At 36.8% G+C, this 19,853-nt stretch overlaps 1 pseudogene; it reads right to left on the reverse strand.

Annotated features, from left to right (window-relative positions):
- Window positions 1-845: 845 nt before the first annotated feature.
- Window positions 846-19,853, reverse strand: part of LOC128585443 (10 kDa heat shock protein, mitochondrial-like) — a 33,988-nt pseudogene continuing 14,980 nt past the window's right edge.

Below are 19,853 nucleotides of genomic sequence, written 5' to 3' on the forward strand. Positions count from 1 at the left end.
GGGTGACTGACCCCAAGGGAGATGATAAGGTATTTTTGAAATGAATAAATAATTTAAGCAATTTGCTAGGCAATGGCAGGCTTAGAGTTTTGATGGCATGAAACGTGTATAAATGCTATCAATTTGAATTGTCCGCCCCCAAGAGAGCTGGAGCACCTGTCTTTTACTACTTGTTGGGGAGTATTTTGCTTCCTTTTTTCATTTCAATTTCATGTTAACTCTCTTGTCTGAAGCAAAAACAGTGCTGTCAGTGCCCTCTCCACCAGTATTTTTTATGTACTTTCTGTTTTTTGGCTGTTATCTTACCCTTACCATTTAATGCTCTCAGGGCTGAGAAGATATAGGATCAAGTCCACAGCAAGGTACTGCATCGAACCTCCTATTTTCAAACAGCATTTGGTCTTGAAAATATAAGGTGCTTTCTTCCCTCATAATTGTTCTCTGAAAGGCAGTGACATAACCACGATGAAGTATTCCTTAGACTGTTTGATCCTAGTTATTAGCTCAGTTTCTCTTGGCTGAAATGTCCTCTACACAGTGGAATAATCCTCTGAGCTGAATCTGGAGGCTGAAGATGTTGTCTCAAAGTATCTTGGTTACCAATCCTGTCAAATGAGTAAAGATTCAAGAACTCTAGTGAGGGAAATTATTTGGAATTGCTTTTTTAATTTGGAGATGTCTTATCAGGCCAGTGAAACTAAATTTTAGACAATAGAAATCAGCAGTTTAGACATCATTAGTTCATCGTAAAAGAGAGATGTGGATGTTATTTGCATGCTGGAAGATTTCAGAACTTCAGTAGAATGAGCAGTGTCACGTTGCCATGATTTCAATAGTGACCTATTTCAGTCTCCATACTTTCCAAGAATATCACCATCTCTATATGTGAAATAATCCTTGTCATCTAGAGCTACTTTGGTGCCTCCATATTCTAAGAGAAGAAATTTACCTCCAAGTTTCACATTGGCTGGTTGAAGCTCTCCACCTTTTCCTTTAGAGCCAGGTCCAACAGCCACTGCTATCGCTTGCAATACTTTTCCTCAAGATTTCTCCAGCAGCATAATGTCTTTGTGGTTACAGTTTTGGCTGCATACATTTCAACCCTTACTCGGTCAAAGAGCAGAAGAAACTTTCTATTTTCTATTATTTTTTATTTTTTGAGATAGAATCTCACTCTGTTGTCCTGAGTGCCATAGTGTCATTATAGCTCAAAGCAACCTCAAACTCTTAGGTCCAGAAGTTCCTATTGCCTCAGCCTCCCAAGTAGCTGGGACTACAGGCACCCGCCACAATGTCTGGCTGATTTTGAAGAAACTTTCTAAATGCTTGTCTGCCATGACTCCCACCGCTGCAGCTCGCAGCTCCTACCCTGCTCTCCTGCGGCTACTCCAGCGAGAGACCCCTATTTGGAATATCTTAACATTGTCCTAGGCTCTTCCCTAGATCCTTCTGATACATTTGTGAAATAACTTATTTATTTTTATATCATAGACATAGAAAAGATTGCAAAGTCAAGTGAATGATTAGTAGAAATGCCATATTTTTAATACAGTATGATTTTTAAATTCAGAAAATACCATTCTAGAGAACGGCTATCGGTTTTTTTGTTGGCATTTAAATACCTCTCCTTCTAAACCTCCAGTATCACTTAACCCTCCTTTGACAAATAATGTATGTCCCACAGTCAAAGCTACCTCATTTGGGCCGAGGAAACAACTACTACCAGTGTCATTTGCTTTAGGATAGAGTCTTACACAAAGCCTCTGGTATTTGATAAATTGATCCCTTGGACCAGAGGGACAGGAAATCCATGTGCTCACACACTATCCTGATAGTTGTTAGGCTTGAGAAAACACCCAGGTTTTGATAGACAATGTTTGTTCCCAGTGTATACTTTTGGAATATGGATTCTCTGTGCAGTGCCTGTGTGTATGTATAAGGAGCAAAGAGTAGATGGGTTTATCAAAAATTAATCAGCCAGTAATAGCATGTTGGTTATTTTTCAATCTGAAGCATAACTTACTGATGGATTTATTTGAAAGAAGGAAATAGCACAATATACACAAAATCAGAGTGTATTACACAAAGGAAAATTAAGTATTATTACAGGAAATTTTTGTTTTAACACTTGTGCACCATTATTTGTTTTTCTTACTATAGACTGCAGTTAAAAATCTTTGACAACCATTGCTTGAAGCAATTAAAAATCTCTTAGGTAATTTACCTTAAGAAGTTGTCACAAGGTTCTTATGAAAATGTGCACAATATAAGAACAATCTCTTAATATAAAAAATACTCTGTAATAAAGTGAGTGCTTTGTTTTCTAATTTGCTAAAACATATTGTTTTGTAATAAAATTTTGAAAAATGAAGACTTTCAAGTATTAAGTGCCTAAAAATTACAAATGCAAACTTTATTTTATTAATAAAAAATGATGTCTTATTTGTAAAAGGGTTTTGAGATTCCTGAGTTGAAGGAATACGGAATGTATTGTATTTTTTTAGAGTTGTACCTCACACCTATTCCCTCCTCATGGGAGGCTGGAACAAGCTAAACAGGGACACTGGCCAGGAAGCCTCATGTTAAAGTTAGATCACAGATGTTAGAACTTGGTCAAGACGGTTAAGGGAGTCCAAGGAGGAAAAGTCGAGGGGTTCTTAAGGCAGAAGCTTGAAAACTAAATCTGTCTTAAAGTCAGAGCATCACGGAGGACAGTGAAGAGGTAATAACATAGCCTGGAGCGAAAAGCAAAGATTGGAACAAGGTGAGAGGATCTGACCTCATGTGCGGTTTAGACTCTGGAATATAAACTTGGGCCCAGTGAATTGCGGGTCACGTAGAGGGAGCTGCAGTGGCTCAGGGTAGGAAGGCAGCAAGAGAAGAGAATGGCAATGGAACAGAACAGCACTCAGCAGACCCAGCTCATCTTTCCGGAAGAAGCACCCAGGGTGGGCGAAGGCAGAGACTAAGGAGCCTGATGGGCTGGCTTTGAATATAGACCACTGTACCGACTAGCTGTGAACTGGAGCAAGTAACTAATCTCCGTGCCTTGCTTTCTTCAGTGTAGAAGGAGGATAATCTAGGATTGTTGTGAGGATTAAGTTAATATTTGAAAAGTGCTCAGAACAGTGGCTCGCTCATGTAAGCATTTGCCAGGGCTTGACAAGTAAATAACTAAATCGTCACCATAGCTTTTCACTTGTAGCGAGATGATTTTTTGAGGGGTTGACTTATGTGCTGCTCTAACAGGAGATCTGAGACTGGGTTATGTATAGAGAACAAAAATATATTTCTCACAGTTCTGGAGTCTGGGAAGTCTAAGATAAGGCCACCAGCATCCAGTGTCCAGGGAGAGTCTTCTTGTTGCATTTCCATATGGTGGAAAGTGGAAAGTCAAGTGGGCATAAACCTTGTTTCTTCACAAGGCCAATGGCAGGGAGCCCACTCCTGCAAGCCCTTTTCATTGCAACTTAATCCATTCATGAGGGCAAAGCCTCCAAAAGGCCCCACCTACCGACGCTGTTGTGTTGGGGATTAAGTTTCAACAGTTTTGGAGGGGACAGAAACACTCGAACCTGCTTTTATCCATGTACCTCCCACCTCTCCCTTTCTTTATTCAAGCAGAAAGTCAAGCTCCTGGGTTTTTTGATCCAGGATATTTTGGCCTTGTGGAAAGCAAATATTACTTTAAAATTCACTTTTAGAGTCATTTATTCTAAAAACTTCTGAGGGCAGTGAGGGGAGAGAGAAATGTTCTTTCCATGAGGAAGAGTAGAGGGGTTTGTGTGCTTTGGTAGTGGAGACCCTTGTTCTGCTCTGTAATTCCACATTGGGAAGGAGTCATGTGCTCAGGTAAAGGCTACATGGGGCCCCTGGGGAAGCTCAGTTCCCAACCTGGAGGCTCCAGCACTTTTCAAAGATTTCCTGGCTCAAGAATGATACAGCAATAGCAAAGCTGCAGAATCTGAAGAGACCACGTGCATCCTCAAGATAGACAGTGGGGACTAATACTAATGAGTCTTGACCAGGAGGGCCTTCCAAATGCATTGATTTTTTTGTATGATGCTCAACCTTTGCTCAATCCAGGGGAGGTGATAGGTTCGGGAACAGCCTGGTGGGATGGGAGGTCAGAATGTGACTTTTTTGTTCAGTGAAGTGCCTTTTTTTTTAAATTTTAGTTTTAAAATTTAAAAACATGGTACTTCTTGTATATACAAGTTAGTAAACTAAAGAGCATAATCATAATTCTCTGTTAACCTCTCTTCTTTACCTGCTCTATAAGTTGTTACTCATTTTAACTATATTTTACTTGAGGAAAAATGGAGGAATGGGAGAAGAAATCTCCTGAGGGTATTCCCCATGTCCCTGCTCAATAATCTCCTAAATGGGAGCGCAGGACCTTGTTTTCAGCTTAGCTGTCACATCTGTACCTGTAACACCACTGTGACCTGGCTTCTGGGATTTGGAGGAGAGAAGAGCAGCTTTGCAGCTATCTGAGCTTATGCCTCAGTTATCACTAGAAATATCTTTGAACCAACATGTCAATATTGAATCTTTGCTTAGAATTTAGACAGCTGCAACAAAAATGACCATGGGCTTTCCTGAGCAAGGCAAAGACAAGACGTACATGGAAACCACTGTCCCACGATTGCGCAGCCAGAGACTAGGACTAGAGAGAGCCTCCAGCATCCATGCTCAAAGTGTGGGGGCCCCCAGCATAGCACATTCTCCTTTGTGGTTTTGGACTGGCTCAGGAGGTGTTTTATACACGGCTGCAAATCTGCTTGTCAGAGTAGATTTCTGCTGCTCTGCTGTGCCACCACACTGAGCTGTCTGTCTTGGGTCCTTCCACCACCTCCACCTTTGTCACCCTGAAGAACTGCTGACCTCACTGTTGGCTGATCCTAAACTTTGCAGCTGCTGCCTCTGACAACTGAGCAGCCCTGCTCTGGTCTCAGCTGGCTTGACCTGCTGAGGCTCAGAGCTCTACTGATCCACCTCACAGGCTTACTCGCCACCCTCTTTCTGCCTTATGCTCAGGTTGGGGGCAGGGCACATCTCCAGTATTGTTGCTTGTGTTCTGAATTACTACAGAAGTTGAATGTGTAGCTTTTTCTTTCTTTTATACTCCACTAAAACAACTGGACTGTGAGTATCCCAAAATAACAGTGACTCTGTACACAGAATTACTGCTCCTCTCTAATCCTACACCTGGCCCACTGGTCCAGGTCATTCTTTCTTCATGTAATTTCCATGTTAGGGCTCTTCATCCCCTCTGCAAATTTGGCAGAACCCTCTTCCTGTCGCCACTGCCTCCTTCCCTTTCCCAGGACTTCACACATAATTATAGAGATGTAAACTCTCATTATGGCTACAGTTCAAATTTTTGTCCTCGAAACTCCTCAAGCTCCAGGAACATCATAGATTTACACGGAAGTTTAGGGAAAGGGCATCACCCAACACTGGGTATGTGTGAGCCTTGGTTCTAATCTCCACCCCCTTTTATGTTGGCTCTATGCATTCAGGGTCAAGGAATAACGATGACAATGAAAGCTACCTTTTCTTCAGTTCTTATCATGTACCGGTTGTTGTATTCGTTTTGTATCTGCATTATTTTATGTCTTTTTTACAATAATTCCATGAAGTAGTTACTACATCTACATCAGTGATTCTCAACCTTCCTAAGGCCCGTTAATACCGTTCCTGTGGGTCACGACCCACGGATTGAGAACTGTTGATCTACTATAGATTAGGAGACTGGACTATAGATTAGGGCACTGAGGCATAAAGAGGTCGAGTAATTTGTCTAAGGCTCTAGGGTTAATGAATGGAGGAATAGGGATTCAGTTTCAGGAAGTTTTATTCCAGAATCCTTCAGTACATTCCTGCAGGATATTGTACATTGTGGCTGGGCTCTGTGCTCTGCTGTGGAGAGGGAGAATTCTTTCTATAGACACCACATAAGGTAATGGTGGTCTCAAACCTCGCCTGTCTGCATGGAGGAAAAAATAGACGAATTGACCTTGACAAATAACATTTAATTTACTGTCTGCCCTATTCTAAAGAATGGAGACAAAGAATTCCTGGGCAACAGTCTCAATTACGGACTAAAACAGATCTCTGAGGAATGGTCATTGTCCTCTGTTTTTCAGTAATATTCAGTTACTGCAAAGGTATTCAGTAGGCACATTGCCAAATGGTAGTCTTGTTTGTTTGCCTTTTAATTTTTCTGAGGGGGCATGGCAAACACAGCACTAAACAACCTATTAATTTGTGACTGAATTATTGATGTACAATGAAATGCTATGCAATATGGTGACGTGTTATTTATTAGATGGGGTAATGGGGGTTGGAAAAATTGCTTGCCTTTTATGTTTGTTTCATTTTTTTCATACTTCTCTGCCCTTTATCATTGAAGCTGGCAGTGGTGTTTTAAAGTTATATCTAAGGAAAATATTCTCCCTATATTAAAATGTACAGTGTGGGTTTGGAGCCGGTAGCACAGTAGTTATGGCGCTGGCCACATTCATCAAGGATGGAGGGTTTGAACTTGGCCTGGGCCAGCTAAATGACAATGACAACTGCAACAACAAAAATAAATTCAGGCATTGTGGCAGGTGCCTGTGTAGTCCCAGCTACTTCGGAGGCTGAGGCAAGAGAATTGCTTAAGCCCAAGAGTCTGAGGTTGCTGTGAGCTGTGACTCCATGGCACTCTACCAAGGGCAACATTGTGAGAATTTGTCTCAAAAAAAAAAAAAAAAAAAAGAAAGAAAAGAAAAAAGAAAAGAAAAGAAAATGTACAGTGTGGCAACTTTGGTTAAAACTAAGGGGATTTTGGAATGGTTATACTAGATATAGTGGCTCTTAAGAATGGAGGCTGGTTCTCAAGGACCTTGAACTTGAGTGGGATCCTAGAAGACTCTCACTAGATCCTGATGCTATGCCTCTAATTATTGGCTAGATGGGAGGACTGGTCTGAGAATGCTTTCTCTGGTTGATATTTCTATGTGTCTAAATGCACTTTTTTAATGACGAGCTAAGTTTTTGACTTTTATAAACATTGCCTATGCTTGCATTGGCAAAAATTGGAACACACTGCTCTCCCTAAGTGATCCTTATGATGATAACTTGATCTTAAATACAGAAAAGCAATTCTTAACTGTCTTTAATTATTAATGATGATAACAAAGCAAACAAGAAAACAGGTCACTGCTACTTGTGTAAAAGTGCTGTCAAATTTAGGCCATGTCCCTCCTTCATATTACTTATATGCCATGCTCTAATTGTTTTTACTCTAAAATAAATCACTTTTTTTTTTTTTTTGAGACAGAGTCTTACTTTGTCGCCCTTGGTAGAGTGCTGTGGCATCACACAGTTCACAGCAACCTCCAGCTCTTGGGCTTAGGCGATTCTCTTGCCTCAGCCTCCTGAGTAGCTGGGACCACAGGCACTCGCCACAATGCCCACCTATTTTTTTTTGTTGCTGTTGTTGCAGTTTGGCCGGGGTCGAGTTTGAACCCACCACCCTCGGTATATGGGGCTGGCACGTTACTCACTGAGCTACAGGCGCTGCCTAAATCACTTATTTTTTTTATCAATTCACCTTTTTGAAACTTTTACTTGTTTGACAAAACATGGCCCTTGTTCCAAATATTCTTTCTCGCTTAGTTACTTGTGAGAATATTAAATAATAAATTACAAACTAAATGCATCTCAGACACACATTTTTTCCAATGGCACTTGCATAATATTTAACATTTGGTTAATAGCTCTGAAAACAACAAGGTGCAAGTGTTACCAGTAATGTATCATCAGAAACAGCCTCTGAGGTTGACAGTCATTTCAAAATGAAGGTATCGAAGCATTTGAAGACTTTTTATATAGTCAGGGCAAGACAATTATTTCCCAAATGTTATTTATTTGTTGCTGGAGTTTTTGTGAGCAAATGTTTTTGTGGAGCTGACTTCAATGTGACCTTCTTTTTCCAATTGCACTCAACATTGTGAAAAATGTCTCTTTTGGAAGGAGAGTTTTCAAAGAAAATGTTTCTCATGTTTTACTAAATGTTACTCCTCACAAAATTCTCATCCAGCAGAAATGTCACCATTTTTGCTAAAACTTCAGGTTAAATCTTTGCATGATGGATAGACCTGGGATAGGCTGCAAGTCTCCCCCAGACCAGGGCATTTTTCTATGGGAGCTGATTTCAATGAAAAGAAAATGATAGTATCAAAATTAGCCCAATAATTGCAATGTCAATGATACCATCTCTCTTCCTTATTTCTGGCCCAGGGCTTGTTCATCAACGATAATTTGGGAAACACAAGCAAGTGTCTACCTTGAGCTTCTTTAAGGTTTCACTTGTCCTCTTATGACTTGTGTCATGATTAGTGAGCTCCATATGGTTGACTGGGTGGCTTTACACTGACATACATTTATTAAAAGAAACATGAGCAGTAACACACAGTGTGGTGTAAAGTAGGAGACAGAGAACAGAAAAGTAGCTTGAATTAAAGTTGTATAAACAGCTGTGATTCAAACACAAGATGGGAAATAGAATTACATGGCTAACAGAGATGTGAGGAATTAACTCTGCAAACATGTATTTAGGGCATTCTCTGTGCCACAGTGTATGCTGGGAATAGGAGATTATACAGCAATGACATAGCCCGTATCCTAGAAAAACTTCGTCTAGTTTGGGAATGGAAACAAACATATATAGAATGTGACATGCAAAACTATCACTGCATTTGGACAACAATAAGCATTCAATTGGGAAATTTAGGGTAAATGAAAGTACAGCTTTGTACAATGTAATGGCATAAGAATGGCTGGTTCTTATATAAGGAGTAAGTGCTCGTCTCGCTTTCTATGATTTCCCTTGGAGAATTAGTTTAAATTTATATTTTCAGACACTATCTGTGACCAAGCCAAATTCAGTCCCTCAGCCCAAGTTTCCTGCTAAGCCCCAGATCCACAAATCCAACTACTCATTGGAAATTTATAGTTTGTTTCCCAGAGATTGCCCAAATTCATATGTCCTGACTTGATTTCCCTCTATTTTTATCTCAGTTGATCGCTGCTATTCACCCGTTTTCCAAACCCATTCTAAGTTCTCCCTTGTTTACCTACAAAATTGCCAGCACGTGTCTCTAATACCTACCTTCTCAATTTTTAATTTCTCTTCTTGACTTTCCTACTGATTTAATCCAAGTCTTCATCATTTATATCCCAAATTCCTATGACGTTATTTTAAATTGTCCCACCTATCTTAATTGCTTTAACTTTTCTCCTTCCTATTTCTCAGCTTGTTTTTATTATTGTTAACAGAGTGATCTTTCTAATATCAATTACAGTAATTATCCTGCTTAAAATTCTTCAATGGCTCTCTCTAGAAATTTACTAGTTCCAAATTTCTTATCTAAAACATAAAATATAACACATTATATTATATTTATGTTGTTTGCCCATGCTGTTTCCTCTGCTTAAAATTGCCTTTCCTTACCTGTGGCTTATTATTTGTCACAATTTAGTTCATATGTCAGTGATTCAATGAAGCCATCCCTGAAGTCTTTTTTTTTATTGTTGGGGATTCACTGAGGGTACAATAAGCCCAGTTACACTGATTGCATTTGTTAGGTAAAGTCTCTCTTGCAATCATGTCTTGCCCCCTGAGGTCTTACACCCACAGCATCCTCTGCCTCTTCCCACTATACTAATTTCTTGTGGGCAAAAACTTACTAAAATTATTACACATAATAGGACCAAAAAATGTGTACTAAGTAAAGGAATAGCAATAACATTGAATAATAATGACTATTTTAATTTACTTATAAAGGTAAGGTTTGTATTTAAAATGTTATGTCCAACTTTCACTACACTTCTGAAAGTAGCTATAAGTTTTCTTATTTTAATAGATGAGGAAATAGAGACTCAACAAAGCTAAGTGAATTTTCATATGTCACATAGCTACATTATGACAGAAAAGAGATTTGAAATCTAATTTGTTTTATTCTAAACTTGCTAAAGCCTGACCTAGGATTATAACAACCTTCTATTAAAGACAAGTGAAAATAAAGACAAGTGAAAATGAAGTTAGCTCGTAAGGTTAATAATAGTTTAACCTCCCAGTATGGATCTATAACTATGTAAAATTTGGGTATATACAAAATACAATATATAAAATTATATGGAATTATATTTAACAGGAAATATATGCTGTGTTAACAGTATAGCATATATTAGATATAAATATGATATGCTATATCCATGTATTAATGATATAAAGCTATATAATCATATGTTAATACATATAATCTAAATCTTCATCGATCTAGAGTATGAAATAATCAACTGGAAGAACTTAAAATAAAAAACAGCAGTCTCTTTCATCTTCTGCCATCCTCAGTCCCAGACTAAGATAGTATCACCACACTATTTTTTATTTTTGTTTTCCAGGTAATTTCCCTCAAATAAAAATGAAAAGTTTATAAAAGTGTTTCCTAATTTATCAACTTGCTACCCCAAGATGAAAATGAACATTTAACTCATTTTAACGTCTCATGTCACCTCTTCGTGTCTCCCGCATTTGAAAGCTATTCTATTTCTCGTGGTTCTATATTGGTTCATTTGGTTGCTTTATTGTCCTTAAACCTCCTTTTCTTTCCATCAGTTTTCTACTGTATCTCTTGATTTCCCTTAATGTAAAAATGATCATATTAGTACTACATCCTTCTTTCTGTTCAATCAGCTCTGCCTATGTCTTTCTTTCTCATTACCCAGGGTGATAACTTTTACTTTTCATTCTCTAGTTAGAATTGTTTCTCTCTGTGTGGTGAGAATACTTTAGAAGGGTCTTACCTGCACTTTCAACTTTCCATGGACATTGCAAGGACATTTGAACATTTCAACTCATTTATATAGACTCAAATGTTATTATTTTCCTATATTATTTTGCACATATATACATACTATCAGATATATGCAAATATAAATGAACAGTGATTGTATAAAACAAATAATAATATGTAAAGTGTGTAGTTACATAATCTGTTTTAAAACAGAATTGCTATTGTCTTCTATAAACACTTCTCATACAGAGCCTTCCACATATTTATATCATTGCTGTTCATTTTTTAGTACACCTCTTTCTCTTCATGCTTTATTCTATCTTCAGGTGTGTTTATTGAATTCTCAAATTCTGCCATGATATCTGCTATGTTTTGAATGTTTTTGTCCTCTCCAGGACATGTGTTGAAACTTAATCCCCATTGCTACCGTGTTGGGAGGTGTAGCCTTTGGTACACCTTTGGTAGATGATTGAGTCATGAAGGCTCTATCCTCATGAATGGGATTTCCCTTATAGAGGGGCTTGATGGAAGAAGTTCACCCCTTTTTCCCTTCCACCTCCCCTCATGTAAGGAGACAGTGTTCCTCTCCCCTGGAAGATTCAGCGTCAAGACACTATCTTGGAAGCAGAGACTAGACTTTCACCTGACACCAGATGCCACTGCCTTGATCTTGGACTTTCCATTCCCCAGAACTTTGAGAAAATAAATTTACTTTCTTTATAAATTATCTAGTCTGTGATGTTTTCTTATAGAAGCACAATGGACTAAAAAAATATTCTAACATTTCTTAACATTTTCACTTTTATTTTTAAAGTTCTCTGTATCACTTTTCATAGTTTCCAGGCCCCTGCAACCTTTTCAAGTTTGACTTTCAGTTAATTGTCTGTCTTTTCTTTTTCTTATGGTCTCTTGTCTCCCACATGTTTCTAGTAATTTCAGCTTTCATGCTGGACATTGTAGTTTGAAAAGTTAATTGCTGAAATAGTTCATAACAGGGTATTATGTTTCCTTCCTCCAAAGAAGATTTTCACTTGCTTTTGTCAGATGCATAAGGGCACTAGCAATCAGTGTTGACCTTAATTAAGTTCATGCCTGAAAGTTTCTTTGTTACCTAAATGACTTCAAGTCAGGGCAGGCTTTCTCCAGAAAAATATTTGATAAGAAGATCTTTCTCCATTCTGACAGCATCTAACAGAGAACCCAGGTTTCCACACTTTTACAATTCAGATGAGTTGAATGAGGCTAATTAAAGAGCTGTAAAACATTTATGTTTGAGGGAAGTAAAAAAAAAAGATTCATAAAACTTGTTAAAATAGTAAGCTTAGACTTTATTCACAATGATTAGAATAGTATAGAGACTACAGCAATGGAGATGAGGAAAGAGGTTGTGGCCAACTCAGAATACAACAATAAAAAGTAGGGCTTCATAGCCAATGAACAGGGTGGGGGTGTTAAGGAGAATGTTGATTAATATGAGAATATCAAAAGTCAGAGAAGATGGTGGCTAACTCAAGCTAACAGAATTCTTGTTGAAGGCTGACTGGGGTTATCAGATTGTGAGAGATGGTGGAGGATGAAGAATTCAATCAAATATGAAGGATGAGTAGATATCAGAGCAGGAAGATTCTGACTAAATGAAACTGACAGGACTCTTGATAAAAACTGGGTTCTTGGAAAACATATTCAAGGATGGGGCCTTGATGGACTGAGAGGATCTTAACTAAAGGTTGGTCAAATAGGAAATTTTGGCAAAAATATTGGAGTTATTAATAAAGTTAATTTTCTTCAAGATGAAAAACCTTGGTATTAATGTTATGGTCAATAATAAGAGTTACTATTCTATTCTTCATATCTAATCAACAAGAGAAAGTAAGTTTAAAACATCCTGGGTGTGTGTGTGTGGGGGGGTTATAGATTTAACAAATGGATGATTAAATCAATTGGTAGGGACACAAGAAAATGTTCAGATTTTTCTTCCTTCAGATACCATTCCCAGTGATGTTTTGAACCATTCGCATTATGCTCTTTTCACTGTCAGTTACTGAGGTAGTAGTCTATTAGATACTTTTTGTGTCGTCCAGTGCTCCTCATCATGAAAGAGTATAGTATCTAGCCCTCAGTTTGGAGTTGACTGCATTCAGACACAAAACAATAATACTTTTTACATTTTATAGTGCTTTCTATTATTTCAAAGGGCATTCCTATTTATTATTTCACACACTATGACATTAAAAATGTGTAATGTTTGCAGAGTGGCTTGATTAATTTCCATTGTACAATTGATGAAACTGAATCCTGGAAAGGTTATTACTTAAGTTCCAACTGCTGATTCAGTGTGCAATAAAAACAGGGGTTTCTAGTCATATGTTTATCCCACTTTAACGTGGATAAAACATTACTAAATTTAAATACTGAATTTGTTAATGAATGCAAAGCCAATGTTAAGCTATGCAGGCCCCAAACTGCCTACCTACTGTGCTTTAATCTTATTCATGTGTGACATGAATATAGTAGACACTTTTCCTTATGCAGCCATTAATGTATTTTCTTTGTCTTCTCTCTGCCTGGGCACTGTAATATCTGTATTACTTGGGTCTTTGATATCATTATCATTCCTGAAGACTTATTCTTGAAATACTTTCTTTCTTTTTTTGTCCTTCTTTCCTGGATTTCACAGCTCTCTTTGCCCAGTTGAAAGTAACCAGGACTTATTCTCCCAACACATTTCTTATCTATTTTCCTTCTTCCAGAGGGCTGATAGCTATGTAATTAATTAGGCAAGTTCTTCTCTGATAGTTTAAGAAAAAGACTTCATAGAAAACTAGATCACCTTTTGAATATTTCATGCATAGGATTTCTAACACTAAAAATAATATTTTCTCAAATATTCAATTATTAAGTGCAAGGACAAAGTATCCAGAATATTTAACATCATGACTGGTCCATGGTAAGTACTGGGTAAATGACAACTATGATTACCACCATTTCTACTATTAACAATGATAATAAATGTCAGGCTTCCAAACACAAGTCTGGGTATTTCTTTCCTGGTCTACAGGGGTGGGATGGCATTATGGAAAAATGAAGCAATACATGGTATAGTGCTGATAGACTCTTAGTGTTCTGCTGGTTCTGGTTTGGTTATATAGCCAAGACCGGAGATCTAAGTATGTATCAAGATTAATATGTTGTTAGTGATGAAAGGAAATTTAGCCACAGCTCTGACAATGCAAGCAGCATTACTTTCTGGCTGGATTAGTTTCTGAAATGATATCTTAAGCCAGGGATTTTACCACATCCATCCCTAAATTATTTTGGGAGTGCTTAGAGAATACAGCATGGGAAGGGAGTTTCTAGATGTGACTTTTTAAAATGTAAAATTGGGTTTCAAGATTATTTTTAAATACATTGCGAAGGAGGTTCTGAAGGAGTGAAGTTGAAACTGTAGAGAGAACTTTGGGTAGAAAAGTTTTTAAAAGCCATAATCAAGATTTAAATGTTGCCTCAGGAAAAAAAATTAAATAAATAAAATAAAAATAATTTTTGTCTCAGGTAAACTAGCTTTAATTTGACTGTGTTGGGAGGGGGTTAAACATAATAACAATTCTTATGTTTTTGCTCTTACATCTTGGAGAAATGCTTCCATAAAGGTGACTTAATTGGTACCAATTAAGACAGAAGCATGGAAAGTCCTGAATGCATCCCATTCAGGGACTATGAAAGCAGCTGTTTAATTTAATGCTGCTCTGTCAGCAGCAGGCCTTCTACAAGTTAGACAAGCAGAAGGCTATAACATACACTTTGACACTCTTGATTGTAGAAGCAATTAAATTATGCATTAACTGATACAGAATAGAAAGTTGAACAAAGTCATCCTATTATTCATGAGACAAAAAACAATAAAAGTGAAGAACACAGATGCTAACCAATAGGAGACATTTGCCCTTCATTATTGACCAGTTCTATAAATATTTCTAACTTTTGGGTATGTGACACAGTGAAAGTGAAGAGCAATGCATTTTTACTGACAGAGATACAAGAACTCCATTATTAAGGCAGGCTTTGAATGTGATTGTGGTGCAAATGTTTGGCATTATTAGGTGAATTAATTCCTCTTGCTGGTTTTGGAGAAGGAGAGGTAGGAGAGCTTTTTCTTCTCAATGAAATCTCAGAGCTGTTGACCACAAGTGGCACAGGCTTCAATTTTATGTTACATCAATAAAGCCTAGTGTTACACTTGATACTCTTCCTAAGAAAAACGAGCCTCAAGTAGTATTTTCTACAATTGCCTAAAATTTCCTCAAATGACCACATCAGACAGAAGCTGTAGTGAGAGATCTGACAAAATCATAAATGAAGGTAATTTAGCTGCAGAAGATACTGTAGAACATTCTTAGCTTTTTGAGTCCTACAAGATTTGAATCATATTTTGTTTAGATGAATCCGAGTTTTACTTTCTGAGCTTCGACAACAAAGCTCAATGTATTTGAAGTGTAATTACCAATATTGAGGATTACAGCCACCTCACTTGGCAGACTATTACTCTTTCTTTGGCTCACTCCTTTAATCAAGGGCATTTTAAGAGGCCAGATTTGACAGCTGCAGAGCTGGAGACAGATTGGGACAAGGTTCTGGGATAAGTTACATTTTCTCTAGCTTTGATGTCAAAGCAATTGGCAATCTTTTAGAAAGTTTCATTGTCTGCATCAATGCTAGGAGGGGGCAATACACTATATCTCTGGGGCAAGTAACAATAGGATAAAGTGGTTTTGATAAAATCTCATTTTATTCACATCTGTGTGATCAAAGGAGGAGAAAAAGAGCCTATTTTTATAGGAAAGTAATGTTGGCATTACGTGGTCATATTTCTCTGGATGTTGTAAGTCTCTGGATAGCCCAGCTACTTTGTAGTATTGGGTTCCAAAGACTACAGGCTTGCAAATACTTTTCTTCAGCTCTATCAGACTATCTCGAGGCACAGCAGGACCACAGTAGCAGCAACCTCAACAACCACACAATAACAATAATGGCAGCAGCATTTTCTGAGCCCTTGTTTTTAGGTTGTTCTAACTCAGTACCTCCAGTGTATCAGATTATTTTGACTTGCAACAAATTTAGAGATTTCCAATGAGGCCATAAACCATTGTGATTTCTCTGTAAGCCTATTTTGAAGTCTTTTGATTTCTGCATGTCTCTTCTTTGTTTCTCTTCCCTCCAGGTACCAAGCACAACTTCACACAATGACTACTTCTTTGTTTTTTATGCTCCTTGGGATCTGTATGACACAGCTATCTATTATTTAGCTTAGTTCTACACTTCTTCATCAAGCCTTCAAAGGCCAATCTATATGTTGAGATATTGCTACACAAAAGCACACTATCTGAAGTCTAGATCAACCTTTCTGAACTGACAATTGGACTACTTCTCTGGAATGAAAGGGTCCAGGTTCTCCATTCTGGCAGGTGGACAGAAGGTGAAAATGTGAGCTCTGAATAAAGTCTCCCTCCCTGGCTCTTATTGTGTGGGTTCTCATTGGACCATAGTCACAACGCCATAGGTCAGTGGTACATGATTCTGAATCTTGTTTGACTGTGTCTTTTACATTTTAAGGAGTGTTTTGTCTGAAAGCATGATGGTTAAAGTTTTGAAGTAAATAAAGGAGGATGCTTCTTAAAGTTAAATTTGTAACTAGTAATTGAGCTACAGAAGAGATTGACTTCTCTTTTTTTTTTTTGGCAATTTACAATGGGTGTACACATTATGGTTAAAAGATTATCAGAATGACCACATTAACTTATAAAATAGTTGAGAGTAGTTCCTTATGATAACTATAATAATTTATAATTTCTTAAATACACTTAACACTGGCTCACAAAAACCTATTTGCAAATGCATTCAAAGAACCTTATTTTGTAAAACTTGAAATTATTTTGACTTTGAGATTTACTGGATAAAATTCAAAACTGAAGGCTGTTTCTCTATTTTTTTCTGGTTCTGAGGACATTTTTCTTTAGTTTGAAGAAGGTTAATTGCTAATTCTTTATCATCCAAGGTGGGAGCCTCCTTATTATAATGCTAGATCATATACTGGAATGCCCCTTATCTAACATGACTGACTAATTATTAAAATACTCTATTTTTTCTCCAGCTGTTTTCTTTCTGAGTAAACAAATCGCTAAGTTCAATTGGCTTCCATTTGCACTTCATTGCTTCTTGACAGCAAATACTCTGCAAAAATGAGTTGCCTCTGGGTGTTTATAATCTCCAAGGGCAGATGAAACAAATGTGTGCATGATTTCTCTGATTTAAAAACTAAAACTCACTCTCATTAAAAATCGAACACACTTTCAACTATTGCACAACATGATTTCTTAAACTCTATAAAGACAAAGTGTCTGTTTGTGGAATCCCCAAATTCATTAATTTGCATTTTATGATGTGATTTTATTAAATGGAAGCAAAGCCTTCATCTTCAGGGAATAGGATCGCCAAGTATCAAGGACATACAAATACTGTGGTGTGCAGACAAGGCAGAACTCATCTCCATGCTGACTAACCAGAGTTATAGGATTAAGGAGTAAAGAGTAATAATGATTTATTTTCCAACAGATTTGGTTCAGTCTGCTTTGATTGCACTTCAGTGTCTGTGAAAATGGAATCATAATCCCGTGACAATTTTTTCTCTGCCTGTGTGATCTGAGGAGAGGGAATTTTAGCATGCGTTTGAATTGTGATTTGGTCACAGCTGCAGCGCTTTCTTCGGCTTCCATGACTAGACTTGTTTGTAGAGTTTAGAGTTTTGTTGTTTCTGTCATGCCTTAGGGAAAGGAAGACTTAATAAGGAGTTCGATATATAGTTTTCCTTCAGCCTCCATGGGGGATTGGTTCTGGAACCCCTACAAACACTAAAACCTGCAATACTATATCCCTTATATTAAATGGCATAATTACATATAACTTAAGCACATGCCTTGTGTACTTATAATACCTAATATAATATAAATATTACCTACATAGTTGCTATACTACATTTTTTATTTGTATTATTTTTTTATTGTTTATTTTTATTTTTTCTGTATATTTTCAACGTTGTGGTTAGTTTGAATTGCTGGTGAAACCCAGGATAGGATGGGCAAGTTGTACTTTTTATCTAAGAATAAGATTGTGAAAAAAATAAAAAGAAATTTGAAGTATATCGTAAGCAAAAATCCTTTTTTCTGTAGATGAGAAAGTGGTCAGCATTCTATTCTTTAAAGTGATGCAAACTTGGAATTGGAGACCTAGAACTACCAGTTTTTAGTTCTATTATGTTCAGAAATGACTACCTCTATTAATAGTACTTACCTCATTAAGTCATCTTGAACAGATGTACGATAATGCACATAAAGTAATTAACTCAGAACCTGACACACCATGATGCTACACAGATTATTGATTATTATTATAATTATTGATATTGATATTGCTAATAGAAGCCATACAATACATGTGAAAAGTATGCAATATGAAATGCATATGAGGTTTTTCTTATTCTTGGTAAGATTTTAGCATAAAGTATCCATAAAATGAGTGTCAAATCTATAAAGCCCAGGTATTCTCATAAATTGTTGAGTAAGATGGCAGAGATTGACTGTAATCATACCTCCTTTTTCATCTCCTATTTTATTTATTTTGGTTTTCTTTCTCTTTCTTTCAGTCTAGCTAAAGGCTTGGGTGATTCTGTCCATCTTTTCCAAAGAAATAACTTCTTGTTTCATTAATCTTTCACATTGTTTCTTAGCCACAATTTTATTTATGTCTACTGTGATCTTTATTATTTCTTTTTTTCTAGTAATTTGGGGCTCAGTTTGCTCTTGCTTTTGTAGTTCTTTGAAGTGCTTCATGAGGTTGTATATTTGAAGTCTTTCTACTTTTTCGATGTAGGCATTTGTTGATTATAGACTTTCTTTTCACTACTGCCTTTACAATCCCCCATAGGTTCAGATATGTTGTGTCTCCCTTTTCATTTGTTTCAAGAGTTATTTTGGTTTCCTTCTTAATTTCTTGATTGACCCATTGATTATTTGGGAACATTTTGTTTAATCCGTGAAGTTTTAAAGTCTCCAAAGTTATTCTTGTTACTAACTTCTAGTTTTATTCAATTGCTGTCAGAAAAGAACTTGATATTTCTGCTTCTTAAAAATTTGTTGAGACTTATTCTGTGGCATAACACGTGGTCCATTCTATAGAATGTTTCTTGTGCTCATGAGAAAAATGTGTGTTCTGTAGTAGTTGGATGAAATGTTCCATAAATATCAGTTAAGTTCATTTGGAAGAGAATATAGTTGTAACACTGATGTTTCTGCTGGATGATGTAAACATTGCTGAAATTGGGGTGTTAAAATTCCCTACTACTATTGTATTTCAGCCAATCTCTCCTTTTAGATATGTTAATATTTGCTTTACATATTTGGATGCCCCAGTGTTGGGTGCATATATGTTTATAATTATTTTATAGTTTTTATAAATTGACCCCTTTAGCATTATATAATGACCTTCTTTATCTCTTTGTACAGTTTTTAACTTGAAGTCTATATTTTCTAAGTATAGCTTTTCTTGCTCTTATTTGGCTTCCATTTGCATGGTATATCTTTTACTATCCCTTCACTTTTATATATGTATGTCTTTATAGATAAAGTGAGTTTTCTGCAGGCACACATTGTTGCAGACTCATTTTTTTAATCCATTCATCCACTTCATATGTTTTAATTGAGTAATTTAGTCCATTTACATTTAATGTTCTTCTTGATGAGTTAGGACTTACTATTGCCATTTTGTTGCTTTTTTTCTGGTTCTTTTGTGACTATATTCCTTACTTCTTTTCTAACTGTCTTTCTTTGTGGTTAGTGATTTTCTTTGATGGCATGTTTTAATTCCTTGCTTTTTACTTTTAGTGTATTCATTACAGATACTTGCTTTGTAGTTACCATAAGGCTTATAAGAAACTTCTTATAACAAGTTATT

This window comes from Nycticebus coucang, chromosome 5 (genome assembly GCF_027406575.1).
Source record: "Nycticebus coucang isolate mNycCou1 chromosome 5, mNycCou1.pri, whole genome shotgun sequence".
In the NCBI taxonomy this organism is placed as follows: Eukaryota; Metazoa; Chordata; class Mammalia; order Primates; family Lorisidae; genus Nycticebus; species Nycticebus coucang.